Consider the following 26103-nt stretch of genomic DNA (forward strand, 5'->3'; position numbering starts at 1 on the left):
CAGGCGGTGAGCCTAGACCAATGGTTGACTTTGGGCCACTTCCTATTCTTCAAACAGACAGATACCTGCCAGACCTTGCTCCTGATGTCTCCTCTACCTGGAGCACCCTGCCCACGGATCTCTGTGCTTCGTGGTCCAGACCAAGTTACTTGACTTCTCCAGCCCTCCTATTGGGCAACAACCCCATACCCAACACCTTGGGACAGCCCCTTCCCCAGCTCGCCCACCGTGGCCTCTCCCAGTGATTCACTCCGTGTTCATCTGGGCTCCTCCTCCCCACATCCACTGACTCGGTCCTGCCCAGCCCCAGTCTGCACCGGGTGCAACATCCCAGTCTGCCTCCCCACCCCGACCCCTGTGCCCAGCACTGATAGTCAAACAAACTGAATAGGGCAAAAGTAAATGCACATTCTGGGGACCCACTCAGGCCTGTGAGGCTGACTTATTGGGGAAAACCATCTGCCGGGCTTTCCTGCAGCAAAGCATACTCCCCCTCTAGACTGAGAAGACGTCTGCTTGCCAGCCCAGCCTCCTAACCCCCACCCACAGACCAGAACTGTTTGGCCGGATCCTTCCAGCGGCCCCCATCTTCCTCAGTCTCCCATTCTGGGGCTCACTTCCTCCCCTCCCTAACACCTAATCCGAAACTCTCAGAGGGTGGGGGTTACACTCCTACCTGCAAATAACCTGTGGGTTACTCCCTACACCTGCAAAACCTTTAAAACAGAGATTACAGTCAAAATGCTTAGATGCTAAAAATAACTATCCCGCCCTCCCTCATCCCCTTTGCCTGCAGAGCAGGGTCTGACTTGGACTTTGCATTCTAAGCCCATCAATTTTTTCCCCCTCTCTCTTCTTTTTTAAACACAGGGTAATTTAAATCCTCTACTCACAGATGGGAGGTTTTCAACTTTGGCACTAGATCTGGGGTTTGATTTATTTATTTTTTGATTCTCAGAATGGATTTTGGTTTTTTGTCTCCCAGCCAGAGGGACCCCCTGATCCTCTGGGCTGAGCTCAAGCTTTTATAGAAATGATTGCTCAGACCCAAGAGGAGAGGTGACCCACCCAAGGTCACACAGCACAGGTGGGCTGAGGGCCCAGGTCTCCTGGCATCCCTTCTTTGGCCTCCTCTTTTTTCATTCTGCTACAGATGGTCATTTTTTACAACTTGCAGAAACCATGCACTTAATGAGAAAAACAAGAGGGAATGGGACCAACAAGCATCATCTGAGAGAAGGGAGAAGCCAAACCAGCTCCAACACAGACTTGCGCCACTATGAGGACAGTCCCTGTGTGACCCCAGAGCTGGTGGCTGGGGCCTGGAGAACAAGACTAGAACCACAGCCGCCTCCAGCGCCCCCTGGCGCCCAAACAGGGCCTCGAGCACTAACGGTTAGTGGCTCTGGTGCGTCTGCCTCCCTGACACTCCGGGTGAGGCCGGGATCCCAGGATCCACCCGTTGTTCTGAGTGCTGTCCTCATAGACCCGAGGTCCACAGAGGTCCACCTCGCTAGATGCCAGGCCCTTTTCACACACAGTCACACCCAGCCTTCCCAACAACCCCATGAGGCTGGTTCCATTCCACTATGCCCACTCCACAGATGAGGAAGCTGAGGCTCAGGGAAACTCCACAACTTGTACAAGATCACATAGCAGGTATATGGCAGATCAAGAACTAGAAGCTGTCTGGCTCCAGAGCCCACACTCTTCCCAATATTGCCCTCTGATTACTTTGTTAAAGTTCCACAGGCTGGGAAGGAGCCAGGTGGAGAGGATCCAGGTAGGACTGAGGGACCATTTCATCTGCTTAAAAAAAAAAAAATGCTGTCTGTCACAAGTGCCTGGGGCCATGCAAATCAGCACCCAGCTGACCTTGCCAACCAGGGTGGACCCCATCCAGCAGCACCAGACCATCAGACGCTCGCCTAGGATCAGGCCTTTCTTCTTTGTCCCTGGAGGCTGGCCCTGCCCGTGTGGACAGGCCAGCCATTCTAGAGCCATTCCAAGGCCAGGACACCTGTATGCTCCAGAACAGGGGTATGGTCCTGGACCATGGGGGTGGGTGGCATCGATGTAGAACTAGATGGAAGTGGGCTGTGCCAGGGCAGCGGAAGGACCCGCCCCCATTCCAGAAAGTCCTGCACTGATGGAGGAGGGGCAGGGAGAGGAGGAGGAGGCTCTGGCAGGTAGGAAAATGAAGCTGCTGTCTCCTTGGCGTTTGGGTCTTAGGAGGATTCTCAGTGGGACTGGTGCTCACCCAAGTAAAAGCCCACGATCTTGAGATGACTGTCAGGGCCCTGTATGACCTGTGACCTCATGCCCTGTCCTCAGTGTTTGCTCCTCCCCAGCCACAAATGCCGCCTCACCCTTCCCCACATTCCCCAGGCACAGTCCTGCCCCCAGGCCTTTGCAGTTGCAGTTCCCTCTGCCTGCACCTCCTCCAGACATCACGTGGTTGACTCACCGCTTCCCATCCTGAACGCGATCTAGAATTGCAAGTCAGCCCACCATTGAGTGACCCTCAGTTTCTTGCCTTTTCTCCTTAATACCTCTGGCCATCTACTACAGTATATCTTGTCCTAATGGATGCATGTATTTGTCCATCTGTCCCACGTAAGCTCTATGAGGGTGGGGATTTTGTCCGTTTCACTGTATCCCTGGAGTTTCCGACAGGGCCTAGCACATACGTGCGTCATCCCTGGATGAGGTCTTCAGCTTTCTGAAGGCAGGAGCCAGCATCACCTGGACCACAGTCTGGGATGAGTTTGGAAGCAGTGAGAAGATGTCACATCCAGGCACCTGTAACACCACCCAATTGTGAACAAGTGTGTGAGTGAGGGCAGTAGGAGGCAGGCCAGGCCAGGGAGGAAATTTCCACCGGGTGTCCCAATTATCATGGTAATTATAGCCTCACGTTTGTCTCCACCGCAGCATATGCTTCTATTTCACCAGGAGAGTCTAGACCAACACTGAGGCGTGTGTGTTAGTGTGCTTGTGCTTGTGTGTGTGTGTGTGTGTGTGGTGTGTGTGAAAGAGAGAGAGGGAGATGAGAGGGAAAATTTTAGAAAAACGTATTCAGACTCAACAGGCAGCCACAGACCGATGGCACCCAAAGGGTATGTGCCAACCAGAACTACTGCCTTTTCCCTTCTAGTAAATTCCTCATAGGGGCTGTGGGACCCAAGTCAATAAGGAGGTTCTAGGAAAGAGCAATTAAAGGCCCCCAAGGCTGTATTTTCCTGACATCCAACATCTGGGTGAAAAGTGAAAAATCATCATTGTCAGTGTTTTATTTTTCTCCGTACAAAGCTCTAGGTATTTAGAAACATCTGGGTGATGGGCTGGCTGATTCTGCTTTTCATCTAGATGCTCAGCATTGCCTGGATTCAGCCTGACTGTGGTTGCTGTAGAGACAGGTTCAAGCTGAGGAGTGGGTAGGGATGGTGCGGGAGAAGGAACCACATTCCTGCCCTGTGGAACCTTCTGTCCCTTGGCTCACTCTAGTCTTGGCCACCTGCCTCCTCAGCTGGAAGGATTTGTTCTCCCCAACCCCATCACACAGCCCCCAAGTTGCACAGAGCTAAGAGACACTAACGTTTCTTCAACATCTTCCACTGGGAATCAGCTGGCCCAGCACAGAATTAGCTGGCATCTTCCCGCTCTTGGATTATACAAGCAGCGACTGTGATCGAATCTGGCAACCAGGTTTATGAATCAGTCGATATTTATTGCGGGGAACAATCCATCTTCATGTCTGGTCTGTGCACACAGAACCCTGCTCCAGGCATACCCAGAGGCCTTGGTGCTAAATGTTGGAGAGGTCTGGGTGAACACATCTCAGGGAGGGGACAAAGGAGAGGGTCTGACACCATCAAAAAGGAGACAAAATATAATGAGTTGTGTAACTGTTCAGGGGGCAGGTAGCTACTCTGTCCATCCCATGTTTGATCTGTCCTGGTCTGCCCTTCTCAACCCTCTCCCAATCCCCCACACCATCCAACTAGCAAAAGTCAACTAATTGCTATATTATCTGAAGTCAAATATGTTGCAAAATTTTGAGGTAATACATTGCAAACTGAACTGAAAGTGTGTGTGTGTTCTAATAATCTACTCTTTTGTTCCCTCCTCTGTCCATTGGCGCATTAAAGAAACTGAGCCTGACCACCCAAGTTCAGTCTTCTGACCAGAGTCTCCAATCAGAGAGCGGAGGCTGTGACTCAGCTGATGGATGGCCAGGGCAAAGGCTACTCAGGAGTCTCTTGTTTGCATGCCTGCACTGATTGGCTAAACCGCTGGTCCCTAAGGTAGAAGGCAAGCTCCCAGTTAAAGCAGAGGGAATCCAGGTGTCCATCCACCCAAAGGCAGTCAGTTCATTTTTAAGGGCTAGGAATCATGGTCTGTTACTGTTCTGGGCTTCCCAGCCTAATTGGAAGAACAGGAGTGAGGGGTGGAACTCAAGATGGGTGGGAAGGAAGATGTAAAATGGTCACCTTCTAGTGCCCCCTTCTCAGCCCTAACTCTGCCTCCTGCCCCAACCATTCCTTATTCCTCTGGTGCTCTCTGCCAAAGCCACTGCCCTTTCGGCACTGTGCTCACAGCCCACCCCCCAGACCCTCCCCCACCTGGAGCTTCTTACAGGAAATACAAGGCACTAAGGGAAATGTTTGAGGGGCTTGGTAGCCCTCCAAAAATTACAGAGCAGAATCTCTACAGCAGGGAGATGAGAGACACCCTGACCCTCCATTTCTCCAAACTTCACACCACTTAGGATCATGGAGGCTGTTCTAGCAGTGATGTTGGGGGGCGATGGGTGGGTTGGGGAGACTGGACCTGGCACCATCTTCACCTACCCACAACGCCTGGGCCTGAAGTGGAGCAGAGGAGCTGCTTTCTTGCCTTACAGAGGCAATAGGGCTGGGGGCAGGCCAGGCAAAAGAGGCAGCCCAGGAACTAACTCTACAGATGGTACAGACAAGAAATGGGCTGGGCCAGACACCCTCTCCCCAACGGGAGAAGAACGGGAGCACCCAGAGGACATAAGAGATGATGCCCCTCCCATCCCATCAAAGGACCAGAACACCTGGGTTCTTAACCTGCCTCTGGTCAATTACTTCACCCCCAGACCCCTGTAACATGGGGAATCATCGTTCCTCAGAGCTTCCCCAGAGCTAGTCACACACGACAACACATGCGAAGGGCTGGAATCTTTGTGGCTCCAAAGGACAGAATCTGAAGCAGTGGGTACATTTACAGGGAGTCAGCATGTAAAAGAGCCTTCTACATTCAAAGCACCCAGACATGGAAGCAGCTAAGATAGCGATCTAGCACAGTTCGAGCACCCAAGCAGAGTTCGGATGACCACCTGGGGAAGAGTATAATTTCTGGACACTTTCATGCACTGGGTGGGAATTTGGGCATAATCTGTTGGCTGCCTCTAACTCCTTAGGATTCTTGTGATTCATTCGTTGAACAGATGTTTATCAGTTGCCCACTTGACCCACCTCTGTCACTGATGTGCTGTGTGACGACCAGTTTTCTTCCCTGAAGCCGTTTTCCCGTACAGAACATGAGAGTGTCGGGCCCACGGCCCTCTGGGGGTTCTTTCAGCTCTGACAGGCTGCCTTGTTCTAAGCAGGATCAGAAGCAACTACGGAGGCTCACTCTCCTCTCCCTTGTCCCCCTCCTTCTCCTGCTTCTTCCCACACTATTCATAACTTAGCAGCGTTGGGACAGAATGAACTCCTCCTGGCCTGTGATGCCGTGCAAAACAGATGGGCTTGTTGCCATGGAGACCAGGGAGCTACTTGTCCTGGGGGCTGGGGATTGGGTGGGGGGTGAAGGCAGGCACGGGTGATTTACTCCTGCAATAGCATGGCCCAGAATCTACATGAATGTTAAACGGGGTGGCTCCAGGCAATCACTCAGCCAGACAGATCCGAAACTACTGAGGATGAAAGACCCAGAACATTTGTGCCTCTATTCCCCTCAGTGCCTGCGACTTCCCTGGCTCCCCATCCCCGCTGTACAACCTCGAGCAGGTAAGCCCCTCTCTGGCGCAGGGGTTTGACTCAATCCTCCCACAGGCAAAACTAGAGGAACACACAGTCTATCCTTAAAAAAGAGGGGACACAGGCAGTTCTGGAGGGCACTGGGTGGGGGCACTGAGGGAAGCTGACTTCTTGGGCTCATTAGAAAAAAAAGAGTTCTCTCGCAATCAGCAGTGTCCAACCACAGATGGGCTGCCCCAAGAGGGAGTGAGCTCCCCAACCTTGGAAGCATTCAAACTGGGCTGGGAAGATCCTCCATCAGAGATTCTCAGGATGACTCCCCATCATGTAGGAGATAGAGGCTGGTGGCGTCTAAAGGCGACGCTTTCAATTCTGAGATCTTGTGATAGCAGAGGCAGCAGAATATCATGGTTACAAGCTTTGGAGTCAGACAGACCTGGGCTCAGGTCCCAGCCCTGCATCTTACTTGTTGTGTGACCTTAAGCAAGTTAACTCTCTGAACCTCTATTTCCTCACCTGTGAAATGTGAGTCGTAATACCAGCTTTATAGGTTTTTTTGGAAAGGATTAAAATGAAGCAATGCATCTCAAGTGTTTAGTACAGTACCTGGCACATATTGAATACCTGATAAGTGGTTATAATTATTATTCTGTAATTGGTAAACCTACAAAGGAATGGAAGCTCTCCAGCTGTTTGGATCAGATTCAGCCAAGAAGACTGGCTCCTGATCTGCCACTTATTGTCTCATCTGTAAAATGAGGCTGATAATAGTGCTCACCTCATAGGATTATTGTGAGCATTGAATTCTATGTCCTGCCTAAAGTGTTTAGGATAGAACCCAGCACACAGCAAGTACCCAATAGCTGTGTGCTACCATCACCCTCATCGTTCTCACCTCTAGTTGTCTCCTCAGGACTTAGTACCTGTTAAGGCCAAGAGATCGATTTAGAGATAGTGGCTTATGAGTGAGGCAGTGCTCCTTCAAAATTTAGTGGAGACAACAGAGACTGAAAAGAAGAGAAAGAAAAGCAGGCAGCCTGAAGAAAGACCCAGCAGAGCGAAGTTGCTAATTAATGGAGAAGAGCAAGGACTCACGGGTGGCTGCACACTTGTGGGGAAGGGAGGGAGACTGAGAGAACAGGAGAAGAGGGGACCGATGGAGAACAGGGTGAATGGTTCCACGTGGAAACCCCAATCTTCATACAATGCAAATGTTACATATTCAGTCGACAAACATATCTTGAGCACCTACACTGCATTAGGCACTAAGAATACAAATATGAACAGATGTGGTTCCTGCCCCCAGTGACTCTGTAGTATTGATGGGGGAAGCAAAAACACCGCACATGGATGCGATGAAGTATATAACAGATGCTTTTATCCACAAGTATCAGTCCAAGGAGCTGCAGAACAGGGAGGTGATTGATTTCACCAGGCTTCAAGGAGGAAGTTGCTCATCAAATGAGTAGATCTTCTCCAGGGAGACTAGGGGAAACATACTCTGGACAGAGGGAAAGCATGAGGAAAAATACCAGTAAGTGAAAAGCCATGTCATGTTCTAGACTTATAAGTCACTCTGATATTTAGGACTATCAGGTCCAGAGCGGAGGCTAGAGATGCCTGAAGGGACCATGGCCTGGACAGCAGTGTGGGCCATAATACAGAAATAGGGAAGGATCAAGAAGGGGGTGTGAGGGGGTGTGGGAACCCTAAAAAGGAAGGAGATGGGAGTTCACAGCATAGGTTTAGAGTCAGATATGCAAGAGGAGAGTTCTGCGGGGAGGGTCAAGGACAACCCTTCCTTTAAGGTAGGAGGGGAGGAAGAAAGAGAAGATAAAGACATTTTGAAGTAGGGAGTGGGGAACAGGCCTAAGAGCTCCACGCTTGACCTTTCCAGAAAAGTCAGCAGCAAGGACATTAGTTAAAACAAACAAAAAAAAAGGGCAGGGAGGAGGAGGAGGTAAGGGGCCCAGCCATGCTACATTATGAAGGGAAAAAAGAGCACAATCACGAATCTCAGGAATGAAGGCGAGTCTATTACTGCACTTCCTACAGTCATTAGAAGGGTCAATAAGAACACTAAAAACAGCGTAGACAAACTAGATACATTCCCTGAGAAATACTAGTTACTAAAACTGACACAAGATAAAATAGAAAAACATAAATAGCCCTCTATCTTTTAAAGAAAGTGAATTTGTTATCAAAAATCTTCCCACAAATAAAACTCCGGCACTAGATGGTTTCACTATGAATTTCATCAAATATATAAGGATGACATAATGCCAGTCTACACAAACTCAGAAGATAGAGGAAGATGAACATTCCCAGCTTGTTTCATGATCCCAAATTCACCCTGAGGCCAAACCCTGACAAAGACACTACAAAAAGAGGCAAAAATGTACAATGCAATATCCATCAGAAACATAGATCAAAAATCTTCAACGAATTATTAGCAAACAAAATCCAGCATTACACAAAAATCATAATACCTCATAGCCAAGGTTTATCCTGAGAAGGCATTTGCTTGAACACTCGAACTCATTAATATAATTCACTCTATTAACAGAATAAAGAAGACAGCCCATATGACTGTTTACATAAAATCCAACACCTTGTTCATCATGTTTTAAAAATCCGAGCAAATTAGGAAGAGAAGGAATTTCTTCAATCTGATAAAGGACATCTATGAAAAACCTACAGCTAACATCAAATTTAATATAATTTAATAGATATTCTCCCTAAGATCAGGAACAAAGCAAGGCTGTCCACTTTTACCACATCTATTTAACATTTTATTTAGCTAAAACCTAGGGCAGTAAGGCAAGATAAAGGGGAAAAAGGCACAGAAATCAGAAAGGAAGAACTAAAACTTTCTGCACAAATGACATGATTGTTTATGCAGAAAAATCCCAAGTAACCTATTAAATAGCAACTAGAACTAAGAAATGAATTTAGCAAAGGCACAGGATAAAAGAGCAGCACTCACAGATCAATTGTATTCCCATATAGTGGCAGCAAACCACTGGACAATGAAATCTTTGAAAATTCCATTTACAGTAAGACCGCAAAACATAAAATACTTAGGAATAAATTTAACAAAAGGTGTGCAAGACCTATACAGTGAAAATTAGCAAAAAAAAAAAAAAAAAAAAAACCCAAAAAACAAAACTGAGATAGGTTAAAGAGGTCTTAAATAAATGTTCCTGTAAGAGAAGACTCAATGTTATTCAGGTGTCAGTTCTCTCCAGTTTGATCTATAGAGTCAACACAATCCCAATCCTAATTTCCAGCAAGTTTTATTTGTAGAAATTGACAGGCTCATTCTGAAATGTATATAGAGATGCAAATGATCTAGACTATCCAAGGTAATTTTAACAAAGGAAAACAATGTTGGAGAACTTAGACCACCTAATTTCAAGGCTTGCTATAAAACATGTGCATCAAGACAGTATGGCGGTATGAAGAGAGACATATAATTCAATGGAACAGAATAGAGAGCCCAGAAACAGACCCACATTTAAATGGTCATTTGATTTTCAAGGAGGAACTAAAGCAATTCTCAGGATAAAGCAGTCTTTTCAACAGGTGTGTCTGGAACAACCAGCTCTCAATATGGAAGACAATGAACATTGACCCCTGTCTCACACAGTAGGTAAAATTTGATTTGAGATGAATCATAGATCTAACATAAAGCTACTGTAAAGCTTCTAGAATAAAATGTAGGAGAATATCTTCATGACCTGCAGATAGACTACCTTCATGACCTCCTTTCTTAGCAAGGAGGCAAAAAGTAATCATTACTAAAGAAAAATATGATAATTTTAATTTCATAAAAATTTGTAACTCCTGCTCATCAAAAACACAGTTAAGAAAACGATGATGTACAATGGCTGCAAATAGCAGCCTCCTTGGTAGTGTTTGCAGCCTGTTACTTGCATGTGTTGCCCTAGGGATGTTGGTGACCACCCTTTCCAGTGGATATTTATGTCTGACCTCGTGTTGTCCCCAGTCTGGGCTCCAGATAGGTATTCAGGTGCCTTCAGAACGTCTCAGGGCCCAGTGACCAGAATCCATATTTCCCGAGTCATCATGCCCATTGCACCAAGCTGCAGAACAAGGAGCATGGGATTGAGGTCCTACATAGGGCCAAGTTCAAGTTCCCTGGTCACCAGAAGATCCATGTTTCTAAGAAGTGGGGCCTTACCAAATTTAATGAAGATGAACTTGAAGAAATGGCAGCTGAAAAGTGGCTCATCTTGAATGACTGTGGGGTCAAATACATCTTTAATCATAGCCCTGTGGACAAACGGTGAGCCCTACACTCTTGCGGGCTTCAGCACCACCCCCTCCTTACTCACACCCACCAGTAAATCCAACTTCCTGTCCAAAAAAAAAAAAAAATGGATAACAAGTCACAGACTAGGAGAAATATTTGCAAAACATTCTGTTAAAGGACTTGTATCAAGTATATATAAAGAATTACAATGCAATAATAAAAACACAATCAACCTAGTAAAGAGAAGGGCAAATATCTGAACAGACATTTCACAGTAAGGCTGGTGTACTGAATGCAGGCCTACCTTGTGACCCAGCAATTCCACTTCCAGGTATTTACCCAAAAGAAGGGAAGATACATGTCCACAAAAAGACACGTGCAAGAATCTTCATAGTATCTTTACTCACAGTAGCCCCTAATTGAAAACAGCCCCAAATAAACTGTCCATGAACAGGAAAATGGATAAACCAATTGCAACCACTACTTGGTAGTAAAAAAGGAAAAGACAGTGCTGACACATGCAACAAAATGAACGAATCCCCAAAACGTGATGATTCCATTTATGTGAAATTCTAGAAAGGTTTTTTTTAAAAAAATGAAAATGGATTGCTTCTGATGATTGACTGGAAAGGGGAATGAGTCGACTTCCTGAGAGAAAGTGACAGAACTGTTCCATGTCTTGATAGGGATTTGGGTTTCACATGTTGTAAGCATTTGTGAAATCTTGAAGAATACACTTACAATGTGTACATTTCACCATTTCATTGATGTACATTTAACATCCTTTCCCCCATACGCATGCACACGAAAAAACCACAAGTAAATATTGAATTCTACTTAATGATATGCATGCTGAAGTGTTTGGAGTGAAATACACTGATGGTCTGCATCTTGCTTTAAAATATACCAGAGATAAGCTGTACTGAAGGCTAGATATGTGGATAGCTGTTTGATGGAAGAGATACAGCAAAATGTTGACAACTGTAGAATCTAAATGCTGAGTACTCACTTGTGAGTATTCAAAATTCTATCCAATTTTCTATATGTTTAAAATTTCAATAGAGGAGTCAAGAGAGGGGTTGCAGGGCTGGTCGAGAACAGAGAAAACTTAGAATAGCCTTGACAGGAGGGCAGGGAGGAGTGGTCAGAATTTCCCAAGGATAGTGAGGGTTTAGCTAGAGTTCGTAGCCTTCATTTGTAAGCAAGCCAGTCAGCATGTGTCCCAGAGGCTCTCTTGTCAACAGTCACCCCCAGCCAGCCTGATCCTATCCAATAGGATATCTGAGGACAGGATGGTTCCATTACATTTTCCATCTTCCAGTGGAGGGTGCCTTCCCCTTCAGACCAGAGGTTCTCCAGGGCAGGGACTAGATTCTCCCATCAGACTAGAAGCTTACTTCAAACAGGACCTAGACCTTCCCCATCACACCAGGAGCTTTCTTAGGCTAGGGGCTATGTGTCTTCTATTGTGAGTGGGGACTAATTTCACCACCAGGCCAGAGGACCTCTCTGCCACCTGATAGCAGCTTCTAAGAGGCCTGCTGATCATTTCTCTTTATTTCCTTCATGACTCCCACTTGGGCTCTGCAGCCTGAGCGCACTCAGCAGAGAGGGAGGGAGGGGTGATTGACAGTATCCAAGGAATGCTCTAATTTCAATCATCCCAGAAGCAGACACTCACTTATACAGGTTTCACATTTAGCCAGGGGAAACCAACATTAATTCACTGGAGTGATTGAGACTCTACACACCCTAAAGTGAAGAGATTCTAACTTGAGGTTCCCTCAGCAACTGTAGCTGGGCAACGTCACCCCCAGGCATTGGCAGGAGGTCATGTAGCTCAACAGCTCATTGGGCAGGTGGAAGCACAGCCGCCTCCGCACACCTGGGCCCACAGGATCTAAGGGAGGGATGTCCCCAGAGAGCCAGAGAGTGAGGCGTGGTGCTGAGACCCCAAGAAAAAGAACAAGCAGGGGAAGAGAGGGGAAGAGCCAAAATATGTCTCCCCCATATCTTATTCTCTCTCTCTCTCTCTCTCACACACACACACACACACACACACAGGTGCACAGTATAATTCCTGCTCATAAGAGTAAATTCCCTAGCAACTGATTACACATTTTCAAGATGTCACATGATAGGACACTACGGTAGACACCTGGTTGAAAAATGGAACAAACTTGGTTAATATGTGGGATACAAGATCTGTTTATTGCTTATCCTTCAAGCCAGTTTCCCCAGATACTCCAATCCAGACTCTGCAACACACAGAGACATCTCTGACCCCTATAAGTCTGATTAACTTCCAGATTTGAAGGAGGACTCAGATTCTATCATGATAACACAGCTTATTTATATTATTCTGGGTGAGATGGAGAGAGGGCCATCAGGCTGAGCCATGAGAACTTATCTGCCATTTTCTACATCAGAGTTTTTCAAAATGTCATCTTGTGTTGCTTCCAGACTAGATAATGTAAAAGATCTTTTCACTACAAAACACCTACCTTCTGCTAAGAGACTTGAGTGCCTTTCTGGGCTCAACATAAGTTAGAGAAATTTGTAATAGTCCCATCCATCCCTTCAAATTTACTGAAACCAAGGCAAAGAGTAATGAGCAGCAAAACAACTCAAAAGGCAGGTGTTAGAACAAGACAAGGATACCTACTTTCACCATTGTTACTCACCATTGTACTACCAGAGCACTTAGACAAAGAAAACTAAGGCATCCAAATTGGAAAGCATGAAGTAAAGCTATCTTTATTCATAGATGACATGATTCTGTATGCAGAAAATCCCACATAATCAACAAGAAAGCTACTAGATCTAAAATCCAGTGAGGTTGTATGGTATGAGATCAAAACCAAAAAGTAATCAGTTGTATTTTTACACACCTGCAATGTAGAAAGGGAAATTAAGAAAGCAGTACCACTCACAATAGCATCTAAGATAAAATATTCAGAAATAAATTTAACTAAGGATATAAAGATTTATACACTGAAAACCACAAAATACTGCTGAAGGAAATTAAAGATGACATAAATAAGTGGAAATATATCCCATGTCCATGGATAGAGAGACCAGATACATATGCTACTCAAAGTGATCTATAGATTCAAAGAAATCCCTATCAAAATTCCAATAGCCTTTTTTTTTTTTTTGCAGAAAAGCAAAAGCCAATCATCAAATTCATATGAAATTATAAGGGATTCTGACCAGCCAAAACAATCTTGATAAAATAACAAAGTCAGAGGATTCACATTTCCCCAATATCAAAACTTACTACAAAGGCACAGTAATCAAGAGTGTGGTATTGGCATAAGGATAGACATATAGACCAATGGAGTAGAATTGAAAGTCCAGAAATAAACTCATACATCCATGGCCAACTGATTTTAGACAAGAGTGCCAAGTTCATTCGATGGGGAAGGAACAGTCTTTTCAATGTATGATTCTGAGACAACTGGATTTCCACATGCAAAAAAATGAAATTGGATCCCTACCTCACAGCAAATACAAATATTAATTCAAAATGGATTTATAACTTAAATATAAGAACTAAAATCATAAATATCTTAGAAAAACACAGGGAAAATCTTTATGATCATGAATTTGAGAATGGATTCATAGATTCAACAGCAAATGCACAAACTAAAGAAAAATAGAGATAAATTGGACTTCATCAAAATTAAAAGCTTTTGTGCATCAAAAGGCATTATCAAAAAGTTGAAAAGACAACCTACAGAATGGGAGAAATTATTTGCAAATCATTTGATAAGGGCTAAATATCCAGAATATATAAAGAATTCCTACACTCAACAACTAAAAGACAAACAACCCAATTTCAAAAATGGAAAAAGGACTTGAATAGATATTTCTCCAAGGAATATGTACAAATAGCCAATAAGCACATGAAAAAATGTTCAACATCATTAATCATTAGGGAAATGTATATCAAAACCTCAGTGAGATATCACTTCATATCTACAAAGATGGTTATAATAATAATAAATGGAAAATAACAAATGTTAGAATTTGGAGAAATTAGAATTCTTGTGCATTTGTGGTAGAAATGTAAAATGGTACAGATTCTGTGGAAAACAGTTTCCTGGTTGAAAAACCAAAAACTAAACATAGGATCACCATATGACCCAGCAATTCCACTCCTAGGTATATACCCAAAAGAATTGGAAACAAGGATTCAGAAAGTTTTATGCCAGTATTCACTGCAATAACATGCACAATAGCTAAAAGGTAGAAACAACTTAAATGGTCATCAATAGGCGAATGGATAAACAAAATGTGGTATACATATACAGTGGAATATTACTCAGCCATAAAAAGGAATGAAGTTCTGGGGGAAGGGTATAGCTCACTGGTAGAGCACATGCTTAACATGCACGAGGTCATGGGTTCAATCCCCAGTATCTCCACCAAATAAAGTAAATAAATAAATAAATAAATAAACAAACAAACAAACAAACAAACCTAATTACCTCCCCCTACAAAAAAATTTTTAAACAAAAAAACAAAAAAAAAGGAATGAAGTTCTGATATATGCTATAACATGGATGAGCTACAATCATAGCCACATTAGGGGAGGGGTGCAGATTGTGTAGCTCCTTGGCTTTTACTCTAAGATGGAAAGCCGTTGGTAGGTTTTGAAGGGTCAAGATGGAAACTGACTTATGTTTTTAAAATACCACTTTGGAGACAAGGAGAGAAGTGTGGAAACCAGTTAGGAGGCTATCGAAATTACCAGGTGAGGAATGATGATGGCTTGACCCAGGATATAGCAGTGGACATGGTAAGAAGTAATTTGTATTTCTGTAAATAATCTCAATAGGATGTACAGACAGCATGGAATTAGAGCATGAGAGAAAGGGCAGAGTCAAGGATGACACTGAGGACTTTAACCTGAGCAAAGGATTGATGGAGTTGACATTTACAGAGATAGGGAGACTGTAGGAGGAGCAGATTTGGAAGGCGGAAGATCAAGAGTTTGTACTGGTACATGTTACGTTTGATTTGCTTATTAGATGTCTAAGAAGAGAAGCTGAGTAGGCAACTGGACACATGAGTCTGGAGTGAGATACGCCAGAAGTGAGGAAACTCAAATATTTAGGTTTAAGACACTTCCCCCAAGGTCGCACAGCTAAAAAGTGGCAGGACCCAGGACTCCCCTCAAACCTGGGTTCTTAACCTCTGTGTAATACGGTTTCCCCAGTAACCCTTGGTGAACCAAGGCTTGGTTTTTGAGGAGGGAGGACAGAGTGGAAATTTTCAGGCTGCTGACCCATGGCCTTGATGACTGTAATTCTCCCTGTCCCAGCCTGAGTTGTTACTAGGTTAGGACTCATCTGCAATCCCTCTCAGCTTGCATTTGCCTTTATAAGAAAGCATTTCCAAGGAAATGTGCACCCCATGTCTCCCTGTGCATGTGAGTGAATAGAGTGGGAGGAAGGGAGAGTTGTTAAGGTTTTGGTTTTTTTTTCTTTCTTTTCTCCTTTTTTTTTTTTTTTTTTTTTTTTTTTTTTTTGTGGAGACTGTCCGGGGGATGTGGTGTTGCTGCTGGTGGTAGCAGCAACTGCTACAATCAGAGCTATTTCGAAGCAAAGAACTAATTTACTGCATGAATGACTTTAGCTCAAAAGAAGAAATAAGGACGATCAGGAGTCCTAAGGGAGCAGAATAATAGGGTAATTTACACGGAGAGATGAGGGAGATGGGAGAAACATGCAGGGTAATTCTTTTGCATAATCTTTATTTTATATTTTTGCCCTTTTTCCCTTTGCCTCTCTTGGGGCAGAACCTCAGCTCAGACACATTTCTTGGCCATCCCCAGAGTTGATACCTGAAAAAGATGAAAGGGCAAGGGAGACAGAGCTGCTCAGGCTGGGGAAAAGACAGTCGGTAGAGAGGTTGTTTCATGGCTGTTTCCTAAAACCATGGGGGGTGGTCTGTGGGAGGCCCCCACTGAGCTTCAGGATTGCTGAGGGATTGCAAAGGAGAGCTTCACATGGCCAGCTGAGTGCAGTATACAGAGCACATGCTACCCACCACCAGCCAGGGCTGGCCCCAAATAAGAGCTCATTATCACTCCTTCATGGGCTGAATATCTGTGTCCCCCACTCTGAAATTCGTATGTTGAAATTCTGTCCCCAGTGTGATGACATTAGGAGGTGGAACCTTTAGGAGGTAATTAAGTCATGAGGGTAGAAACTCAATAAAGGATTTATTGCCCTTATAAAAGAGACTCCAGAGATCTCTCTCCCCCTCCTTCCGCCATGTGAGGATACAAGGCGATGTCAGCAGTCTACAACCCAGAAGAGGGCTCTCACCAGGATCCAACCATGCTGACACCCTAATCTTGGACTTTCAGCCTCCAAATCTGTAAGAAATAAATTTCTGTTGCTAATAAGCCACCCCGTCTATGGTGATTTGTCATAGCAGCCCAAACTAAGACCACCCCAGATTCTCAATTTCCCAGCAAGAAGACCTGGGCTGGCAGGATCCTTAGAGAGCATTTGGTCCAAGATGCACATATTCCAAGTCAAGGAAACCACCAAGGCCTGGGTTCCAGATCGCGCTTCAGCACATACGAGCTGTATGACCTTGGCCAGACCCGGGAGCCCTGAGTGTTCTTGTGCATAAAGTCAAGATTGTCATCTTCTTCACTGACATTTGTGAGGATCAAATGATTGGGTACCTGACAAAGCACTTTGTAAACTGCAAAGCACCATAAAAATGTGGGTTACTGTTGTTATTTGTCAACAAAGGAAGCTGAGTCCCTGGGGGATTAAGTGACTAGTCCAAAGTCACATTGCAAGTAAATGTATATGAGAGCTTGAACCTAAAGCTCCAGTGCTCTTTCCACAGGAGAGACAGTGTGGGCTAGTGGTTAGAGTACAGCCTTTGGCGCCAGCTGCCTGATCTGCCATTTGCCAGCAGAGGAACTTTGAGTAAGTTAGTTAGCATCTCTGTGTCTCAATTTTCCCATCTGTGAAATGAGGATAATAACAGTACCCACCTCAGAGAGCTGTGGTGAGAACTTTTAATATGTGTGAGGCATTTAGAACAATGCTTGCAGACGGTGTTTAATAAATGCCAGCTATCGCGATTACTCAGGGAATATGGGCTAAGCCCAGAAGACTTCAAAGCATGTGAGGATCTCCCCTTGTGGACCCTCTTAAAGACCAAGAAAGAAGAAAGGAGAGTCACATGCAGCAATAAGAATTCAGGTTAGGCTGAGGTAGAGCTTCAAGTCTGGTAGAGCCAAACAAAAGGTCCTGCCTTGGAGTCAAGAGACTTCAGTTCTGGTCCCAGCTCTGCCGTCTAAGGCAATTTCTCCAAGGTCCAAGTGCCTTCTCTACGAAATGAAGCTGACAGTCCCTTCAAACTTGTTCATACTACAGGGCTTTGAGTATACCCAAGTGGAAAGCCTCATCAGGTATAAAATTTTGTGAACATACTAAGATTACTCCTGGCAGTACAGATTGCTGAAATAATTTTTGCAGGGGAGAGGGGGACTGGGAAGGGGATGACATTTCCTGCCTCTGGAAAGAGCAAACAAGAGCCGATTTACAGACTGTTGGGCTGCAGCCCATTCTGACAGAAGGATGCTCAGGGTCCTCTGTGGCCAGGGGCCTCTCCAAAGTAGACAAGAGGGAGGTGGAACACAGGAAATCACCTACCTACTCCACACCCTCATACAGGTGAAATCCAGGTAATTACATATCTCTACATCTTTTGAAGCCCCATATCAAGCACCCCCTCCTTTGGGAAGACTGCATGGAGTCCTGACATCTTCCCCGAGATACTTTCGTTCCTTGCATAAATGGCTAATTCTCAGTTAATGGGACACAGGGGCATGGAAGGAAGCCACAGATAGCCGTGAGCCAAAAATAAAACTGTAGTCAATCTTCCATTTCATGTAATCAGATTACTGTGGTAAAAGGGGCATTGGACCTGGAGGTGCTTACTTCCCAGAAGGGGCTTGGGCAGAGGGTGATGAGTGTCATTTCAGAAAGAAGTTAACCTTGGGATCAGGAAGCTAGGAATGAGGATGGAGAAGGTGAGGTGGGCTGTTCCAGTTGAGCATAGGTAGGGGCTTACCTGACCCTCTAACACAGAATCACAGACATTCTTCCTTCACAGAAGAGGTCTCAATATACCTAATCACCTCTACTAGGCCCTTTTCAGGGAGATAAACACATTCCAGTATTTTAGCCACAGGTAATACATGAATTAGCCTCCAGGTAGTAATATGACAATGGTTTTATTGTTACACATCCCCCGTTATAATTTATTTGTTACCTTCACAATTCCACTACCAGAGTGGAAACTGTCTGAAGGAAGGGATTCACTTTATATCCCTTGTGTCCAAAGCCTGGCATACCATTATAGCTCAACAAAATTTTGTTGAGTGAATATTTGTTGATTTAGAATTTAGACTGTGCCCTTTAGTTGTTAGAAATAGCTGTCAACTGCCCCTCTTTGCCTTTTTCAGAACTCAGCAGGAGCCTTAACCCACAAATCCACCTCTACCCTATGACCTGGACAAATCATGAGAGGCCCTGAAAGCCTTTAACAGATGGGAAGAGAGGAGCCTAAGATCAAAGACCAACCCAGAACTGAGTTCCAGATGTGACAGTGGCCATGACTCACTGAATCAAGATTTGGGGGGATGGGGAAGGGAACTCTAAGGAATATTTCAAAATATCCTGCTTCCTAAATTCTAAAGTGAGCATCACCAATCTGACGTGGACACTAGGTTTATCCTTCCTGGAGGTAGAAACATGGACAAATTGAATTTGACCACATTTTGCTTTCTTGGTCATGAAATTCGACCTCGGCCACAGTTTTATATGCCCTGACCTTCCCCATTCCAGACTTCCTTGTCCATTCACCATAATTAAGCAGCCACAAAAACTCTATAAAAGTCCAGTTATTGCCACAAACAGAAGATCAGGAGTTATTCTCTGTTACCTGTACGTAAGTGCTCCTAGTTAATGTATAAAAGCACCTATTCTATGATTGAATGGGCTCCTTTATGGCTGTAGCTGTTGCATTGCTGTAGCCTGTGGTTTTATGGCCTTAATTCTGTACTAAACCTTAGTTTTAATTTTCTCTTCCTACCTACCCTGCAGCCAGAGTTTCCTGGATGTGGGGGGAGGGAGAGGGTGCCTGCCCAATCACTCTAGGCCACCTGTCACAGCAAAAAATCTTTGCTAGAGCCAAACCAACCCACCTGCTCCTCCATCAAAGAAGAAGGTCACCTACCCCGTGGGAAGGAGGCCTGAGCAGCCCAGATGCCCTCTGTGTCGGAGGCCCAAGCATTGAAATTAGCGAGTTCATCCTGTAAGTGTGCCAGGGCAGTGCCAGCTGTTCACGGCCCAGAAGATGCCCAGGCTAAGGCAAAGGGAACACAGGGGTCAGATAAACAGGTCAGGAGAAGAAGGCCTGCCAGTTGGAGGACCTGACCCTAGCCGTAGGCACAGCATCATCTAACAAAAGCAACGGGAGGAGGGCGGCGAGCGAGCTCTGTCACTGTCCATGGTGCTGACTCATGCTTGTACTGCTTGGCCCTGATTGCTTCCCCCTAACCCCAGGATTCCAGTGACTCCTGTCCAACTTTCTTTCGCTTTTATTTCTTTTCTTGATGACATTTCAGAAATTTTTACACTGCTGTAGAATTGTAACTTGTGTTTCATAATTGATGGAATTGGTTTCAAGTCATGTTGACAATTCTATCACATTTCCAACATGTCAAAGAAAGTGTTTTCCTTTAAGCACATTGTGGACTCCTCCCTCTAACACATCATTGCCACTCACATAATCCCTATCCATGATGTAGAGGTGAGAAGTGGAGAGAGAATTGCATCAGCAGGAGCTGTTGGATAAGTAAAGTTAGTCCCAGCAGGACGCCTCTCCACCTGCAGATTTAGTATTCTAGGGAGACACCAAACAGCCCTCGTGGAGCGGAGCAGAGCAGGTTGTTTGAACATTTTCAATTTCACAAAGCCACTTAGTGTGACCAAAAAAAAAAAAAAAAAAACCTCTCCCAAGAGACATATTTGATATCTGGAGGGCAAGGAAAAGAGGGAGAAGCCCCACCCTAGCTCCACTCTAGAAAGAAGGTAGAAAGATGGACTCATTCTATGAGAAAATCTGGCATTTTTACCTACTACAGCCAAGAGAGGGCTATAGACAGATGATTTGAAAGGACTCCCTAAGGGATGCTTTTGGGCCCATTCTGTTCTTACCCATGGACTTGTCATTTGTTTTGGAGTGGAAGAAGTATGGGTTCTGGACTGGAAACTCTGATCTTGCTAGCTGGTGAGTTAGGGCTAGGTATTTAATCTCTCTGGACTTCTGTTTCCACATCTGTAAAATGTATGATAACAACAATCCTTCTTCACAGGATTCTCATGAGGACTCAGTGAAATACTAAATGTAAAACACCCAAAGCATGATGAGGATGCAATGAGTAGGGGGCTCTCTTTTGTCCTCCCGTCTGTGTCTCATTCTTCTCAGATACACAATGAGACTTTGAACATCTCCTCAGAAACCCAAAAACGCAAAGGCCCTTTGGACTTCAGAATACTGAAGTTCAATTTCTTACCCTGATCTAAAGCCAGGACTAGAGAGAAAAGTAGGCTCTTTGAGACCAATTCTCATGTTCTTAAGATTTTGGGGGGAAATCATAAGGTCACGGATATCAGTCATTGATGAAAGAATCATTGCCACACCATGGAACAGAGCACTCACACTCAATGGGAGAGAAGAGCGAGCCATTTACATAAATAATCTGTTCCTTTTCTGCTCCATGTTCCCATAGTTCGTCTCCATGACCCCTTCCTCCATATACATGAATATTTGGGAGAATGAGCATCAATAGAAGTTCTAACCAATGCAATCAGGTGGTGGACATCGCAATTAAGTGAGAGGGTTGAAGTAAATGTCCTCTAAGCTCCTTCCACCCTGATCTTGTTGCACAAACCTCAATGACTGACAAATGGAAAAATTTTTACTAATTGGGCCAGATAGAAGATTCTCATCGGCCCCAAGATCTTCAGAACCATGGATCATGCCTCCAGAAGGGAAGCTGGTTGAGAAGACCTACAAGAGGGAAAAAAACAAGAACAAAAACAAGAATGTCAGGGGCTAGAACAGACCTGAGAGATTTTCTAAATTTAATTAACCATTTTACAGATGGGAAAACTGAGTCCCAGAGAGGAGGAAGGACCCTTCTGAAGTCATAGAGTGACCAATTATACTCTTATGATTCCCAGACCTTTTTCTCATAACTCAACAAAGACTACGAAGTTCAACAACTTCAACTTGGTAGAAAGAGACACGATATTTATATGTTATTCCCGATTTGAGCTTTTCTGCTCCAAATGACAAGAATTGAGATAAGAACTTTTTTCTAGGTTTCTCTGTGATAGTCTCTGGCAAACAAATTTAGAAAGTGAGAGTTCCTGACCTGAGCATGAGATTACACACACACACACACACACACACACACACACACACCAGTATTACTGGGTCCCCTGAGAATGACACATCTCTCTCCAAGAGAAAGCCCATGTGAGGTCAGAGACCTTCCTCTTCCCCCCAACATCAGGTTGAATACTCATCTTCAGTCATCTTTCTGCATTTGAACTTTATATTTTCCCCCTTCAGCCCATCTAACTTCTTCAGACATGCCCCCACTAAGACAAGGATACTATCTTCCCCACTGGCCCAAGAATTCCCTATGGGAGGCAGCCATTGGGAGCTATGCCTCTCTCTTTGGGCTCATATCCCCACAGGACAGGGACTGGTCTCCTCACTCAGGCAGAGCCCAGCCTCCTCCTCTTGCTCCTCAATACTTAGGATGACAGTGTAAGCTCAGAGGAATGGGTAATTACAAGAAAATTATACTCAGGCCAGGAGTCCCTTCAGGAACCAGACACCTTCCTAAAAGTGTGAAGAAAGTGCAACACTCAGGAGTCTGAAATCTCTCTCACTACATTTATACAGGTTCACATCCTCCCTCCCATCCTCCTCATCCCAGCCCCAAAGACATCTTTATTATTCAGTGCATCCAATGGCAGGAGAGCATCTGGGAACTCTGGTGTTAAGCTGCTAATTGGGGTCTGTGGCTTGGAGGAAGGGGTCAAGGAAAGAGAAGATATTGTGCCACAGAGAAACTGTTCGGGTTTCCTTGCCCCTCGGAGCCCTGAGTCTAGGTTGTGTCTCTGCCCTCTTCCTGGTAGCAGTCATATGTTTGCAGAGCTAGCACCAATTGCCAAAGGACGCAGTGTCTGAAGGGGGTAATGACGAAGTCCTGAGAGGCAAGAAGTCTTCACTCTGATTCACTACTGATACCCTGATATCCCTCCAAGCTTTCTATGGTTCTTAATTTGGGTTGGGGAGGGAGCCCCCAAACTCTCACCTCTGAAGTGCAGAAAGACAGCACTAAAAGGAACTTTGCAAATCATCTAATCAAATCTTCTTATTTTACAGATGGGAAAATAAAGGCCCAAAGAAATTCACATGGCAATTTGGCATTGACATACATCTCTGAAACTCAGAACTTCCAACTCCTGAGTCACAGAGAGGCACCATGGTAAAGTGGAAAAGGCTCTGAGTCAGACAGGGCTGGTATCTAAATTCTGACTCTGCCACCTGAGAAGCTGGGTTCTTGGGCAAATCACTTAACCTCTCTGAGCCTGTTTCCTCAGTGATGATAGAGATTGTGGGGATTTAATGAGATAGCACGTGTGGAAGAGCTTCATACATAACAGATGATCAAAGAAGTGAATTTTCCTCTGCACCAACAGTCCTCCCCCAGCTCCTCCTCAACCCCCTCAGCAAATTTGTTCTTCCCAATGGCCTGCAGGGCCTCTGCCACCATCTAAGTGCCCCCAACTCCCTCCCCGCAGAGTAAGTTAGGGAAGGAGAGTTCTTGAGTCCCTTCTGAGCTCTCCGTATCCCTGCTTCATTCTTTTTTGTCTTTCCACCCATCTCTGAGGGGTAGCAGAAGTTCTTATACCACCAAGCGGAGGCAGGGAGCAGAACAAGGAGGGAGGAACCCAGCAAGGTCAGTGAGCTGGCCTCTTTGTTCCTGGAAAATGAGTGCAATTTCCATTCCTTTCCAAGGGAAGCTGGGTCCAGCGAGACAGCGGCAGCCGAGGTGTTGCCGTGGTGAGTAATGGCCCCAGTGATGGCTCTGCCCTGGGACTGCACCTCCGTGCCCCAAAGATGAACTTGGGGCCAATGAGTCAGGGAGAGTGACAGCTTCAACACAGCCCCGGCCCCACACCAGCCCCTTAACCCTCTGCAGTATTTCTTTTCTCCAGGGAATCCTCCAAACCTGGCCTCAGGGGAAGCTGCCAGAGCTCATTCAATTCAGTGCACCAGGAGGAGGGAGATGGAGGCCCTGAGAGGGGAAGGATCTCATCTGAAGGCACACAGCTGCTCAGAACTCTACGGCCTCTGAGTCACAGGCGCTCCCTCCTACAGAGGCTGCGGGACTTTCCGACCCTCCCCAAGGCCCTGCCACTAGCCCCACTCTTATCTACAAAGGAAAGAATGAAAATCCAGAGAGACCTAGATTTAAATGTCAGCTTACTAGCTATGTGACATTAGGAAAATTACCTAACCTCGATGTTCCCATCTGCAAAAGGTGACAATGACAGTGTCTCTGCGGTCATTAAAAGATTGATGGGTCAGCATATTTAAAGTGTTGCACACGGTGCCTGGAACACAGCAGGTGCTTAATATGCATGAGTTCCCTTTCATACACATTCTCAGACCTTGTGCGTTTTCCACTCTCCATTTCTTCCCCCAACACTGCCGGGGGCACAGGAATACTCAGGTGAGGCTCACAGTCAGTGTGTCCTCCTGCCCCATGTTGAATGGCCTCCAGAGGGAGTTAAAGCCCAGAAATGGGAAATCATGTTCCCAGAGGAATACAGGGCTCCCCCAGGCCTGGGTTCCCACACAAGGGAAGAGAAACTTTTGCTGGGTCATATCCTAGCCTGGAGTCTGAGCACATTCGATCTGGGCAGAGATGGGGTGGGATAAGCTAAATTTCTGTGTCTGCCGGGCCCCTGATCACCACTGGGCCCTGAGAGGGACCCTTGAGCTCTGTGCTTGCAGTGTGGCCTGCATGGGACCAGCAGAAATGATGCCCATCTGCAGAGCCAGAGGAGCACTTGACGGGGAAGAGCACAGAGGGGCTTGTGCCCTAGGGGTTGTGGGGGAGCCTTTTGAAGATCCTCTCCCCAACCAGCCCCAGGCAGATGTGTGCACCTGCTTGGAGGTTTGCTGTGAGCTGCACTCTGCCAAGCACGTTGATGGGCACTGCCCGCAAGTAAGCAGGTGGGTGTGAGCAGACACACCTCCTGACTCATGGCCAGTGCTTCCCATCATGTGCTGTGTGTCCCCTCTGAGTCTTGTCCCACCCAGGGAGGAACATCCTGAGTCCCAGCTCTCATCTCTAAGCCTCTTGGCAGATGGCAAACCTAAAAAGGCTCAACCAGCATCATCTAGGCTGGAAGCGGCAGATACACGGCTCAAAGCCATGTCTTCTGAGTCCAAATCCACTGTTCCCACCACACACACATGCCACGGCACACACACCCTCACCAGCATATGGGAGCGTATGGCCAACATTGAGGGCTTACTCGGACTATAAACTTTATCTCCAGATGCCTGTCCTGCATCAATACAACCTGACGGCAGGGTAGCACCCTTATTGCAGATCTAGGAGCCCAGGGGAGAGGGACCTCGCCAGCTAGACAGTGGCAGAGCCAGGCGTCAAATCCAGACCTATTGCTTCCAAGCAGGTAGCAGGTAGCACCATCCTTAGGCAGTGGGGCTGTTGGCCGCAGGTTGCCATTCTAAGGGGTTTATTAACTCAGGTTGAACCCTTTCAGCACCCTTAGGAGGTGGGTACCCACTATCCCCATTTTTTAAGTAAGGAAACTGAGGCACAGAGACGTTGAGTAACTATTGAAGACATACAATTAGAGCCTAAATGTGAATATTGAGTAGTCTGGCTTCAGAACCAACCTCTTAAGCTGCTCTGCTATCGCTGCTGCACTGGCCCTTGGCACAAAAGGACACACACACACACACACACACACACACACCAGGAGAGAGGAAGCTGGTTTGGGCCCTAGAGAGAATCCCTTCCTGGGGAAAATGCAGAAATACCTTTCCTCACAACCCCCTTCCCCTGCCCAGCCCCCTGCATGGAAAAAAAAACAAAAACCACCCACCATTGCCCTCCCTTGCCCCGACCCAATCTCCCTAAGGCCCCGTCTCCTTGGTCCCCCAGGGGCCTCGGTTGTGTTGCAAAGATGTCCTGGCAGTCAGGAGGCAAGAACAGAATGAAATATATGTAACATCTTATTAGTAAAGGACATCTGAGCCTCTAATTAAAATTTGCCTAATGACCCAACTTCTCCATCATTTTCGCTCACAGAGACATTAATTTAAGGTGACAGGTACTTAGGCAAAGGGAAAATTAATTTTTCCTTTAAAAAACTGAAGGGGAAAAGAGCGGCCTGCTCCCTTATTTATTGATTTATCATTAAAATGTTTATTTTTCAAACTCCTTCCCACTCTTTCCCAATAAAACCTGACGTGGAGAATAATTTGGTGAAGGGAAGGGGGGTGGCAGGAAAGCGGCAGGGGGGTGGGTAACCTGGTGCGGTCCCTCTGCCCAGGACACCGGATGAGAAGCTGGCTTTGGTGCTGGGATTCTGGGGGAACCTGTTTTCATCCAGGCTGTTTGACTTGAATGAGCCAATGGTATCTGTT

The 26103-nt window shown here is 45.7% G+C and overlaps 1 long non-coding RNA gene and 1 other non-coding gene across 2 annotated transcripts in view; one reads left to right on the forward strand and one right to left on the reverse strand.

Annotated features, from left to right (window-relative positions):
- Positions 1-26103, reverse strand: part of LOC135323154 (uncharacterized) — a 158874-nt gene that overhangs the window by 20665 nt on the left and 112106 nt on the right. The window lies entirely within an intron of this gene.
- Positions 9849-9978, forward strand: LOC116157986 (small nucleolar RNA SNORA70). Its single transcript, XR_004142216.1, has one exon. It is a non-coding gene; the product is annotated as a small nucleolar RNA SNORA70 (small nucleolar RNA).

The sequence above is a fragment of the Camelus dromedarius genome, chromosome 16 (genome assembly GCF_036321535.1).
Source record: "Camelus dromedarius isolate mCamDro1 chromosome 16, mCamDro1.pat, whole genome shotgun sequence".
NCBI classification, from domain to species: domain Eukaryota; kingdom Metazoa; phylum Chordata; class Mammalia; order Artiodactyla; family Camelidae; genus Camelus; species Camelus dromedarius.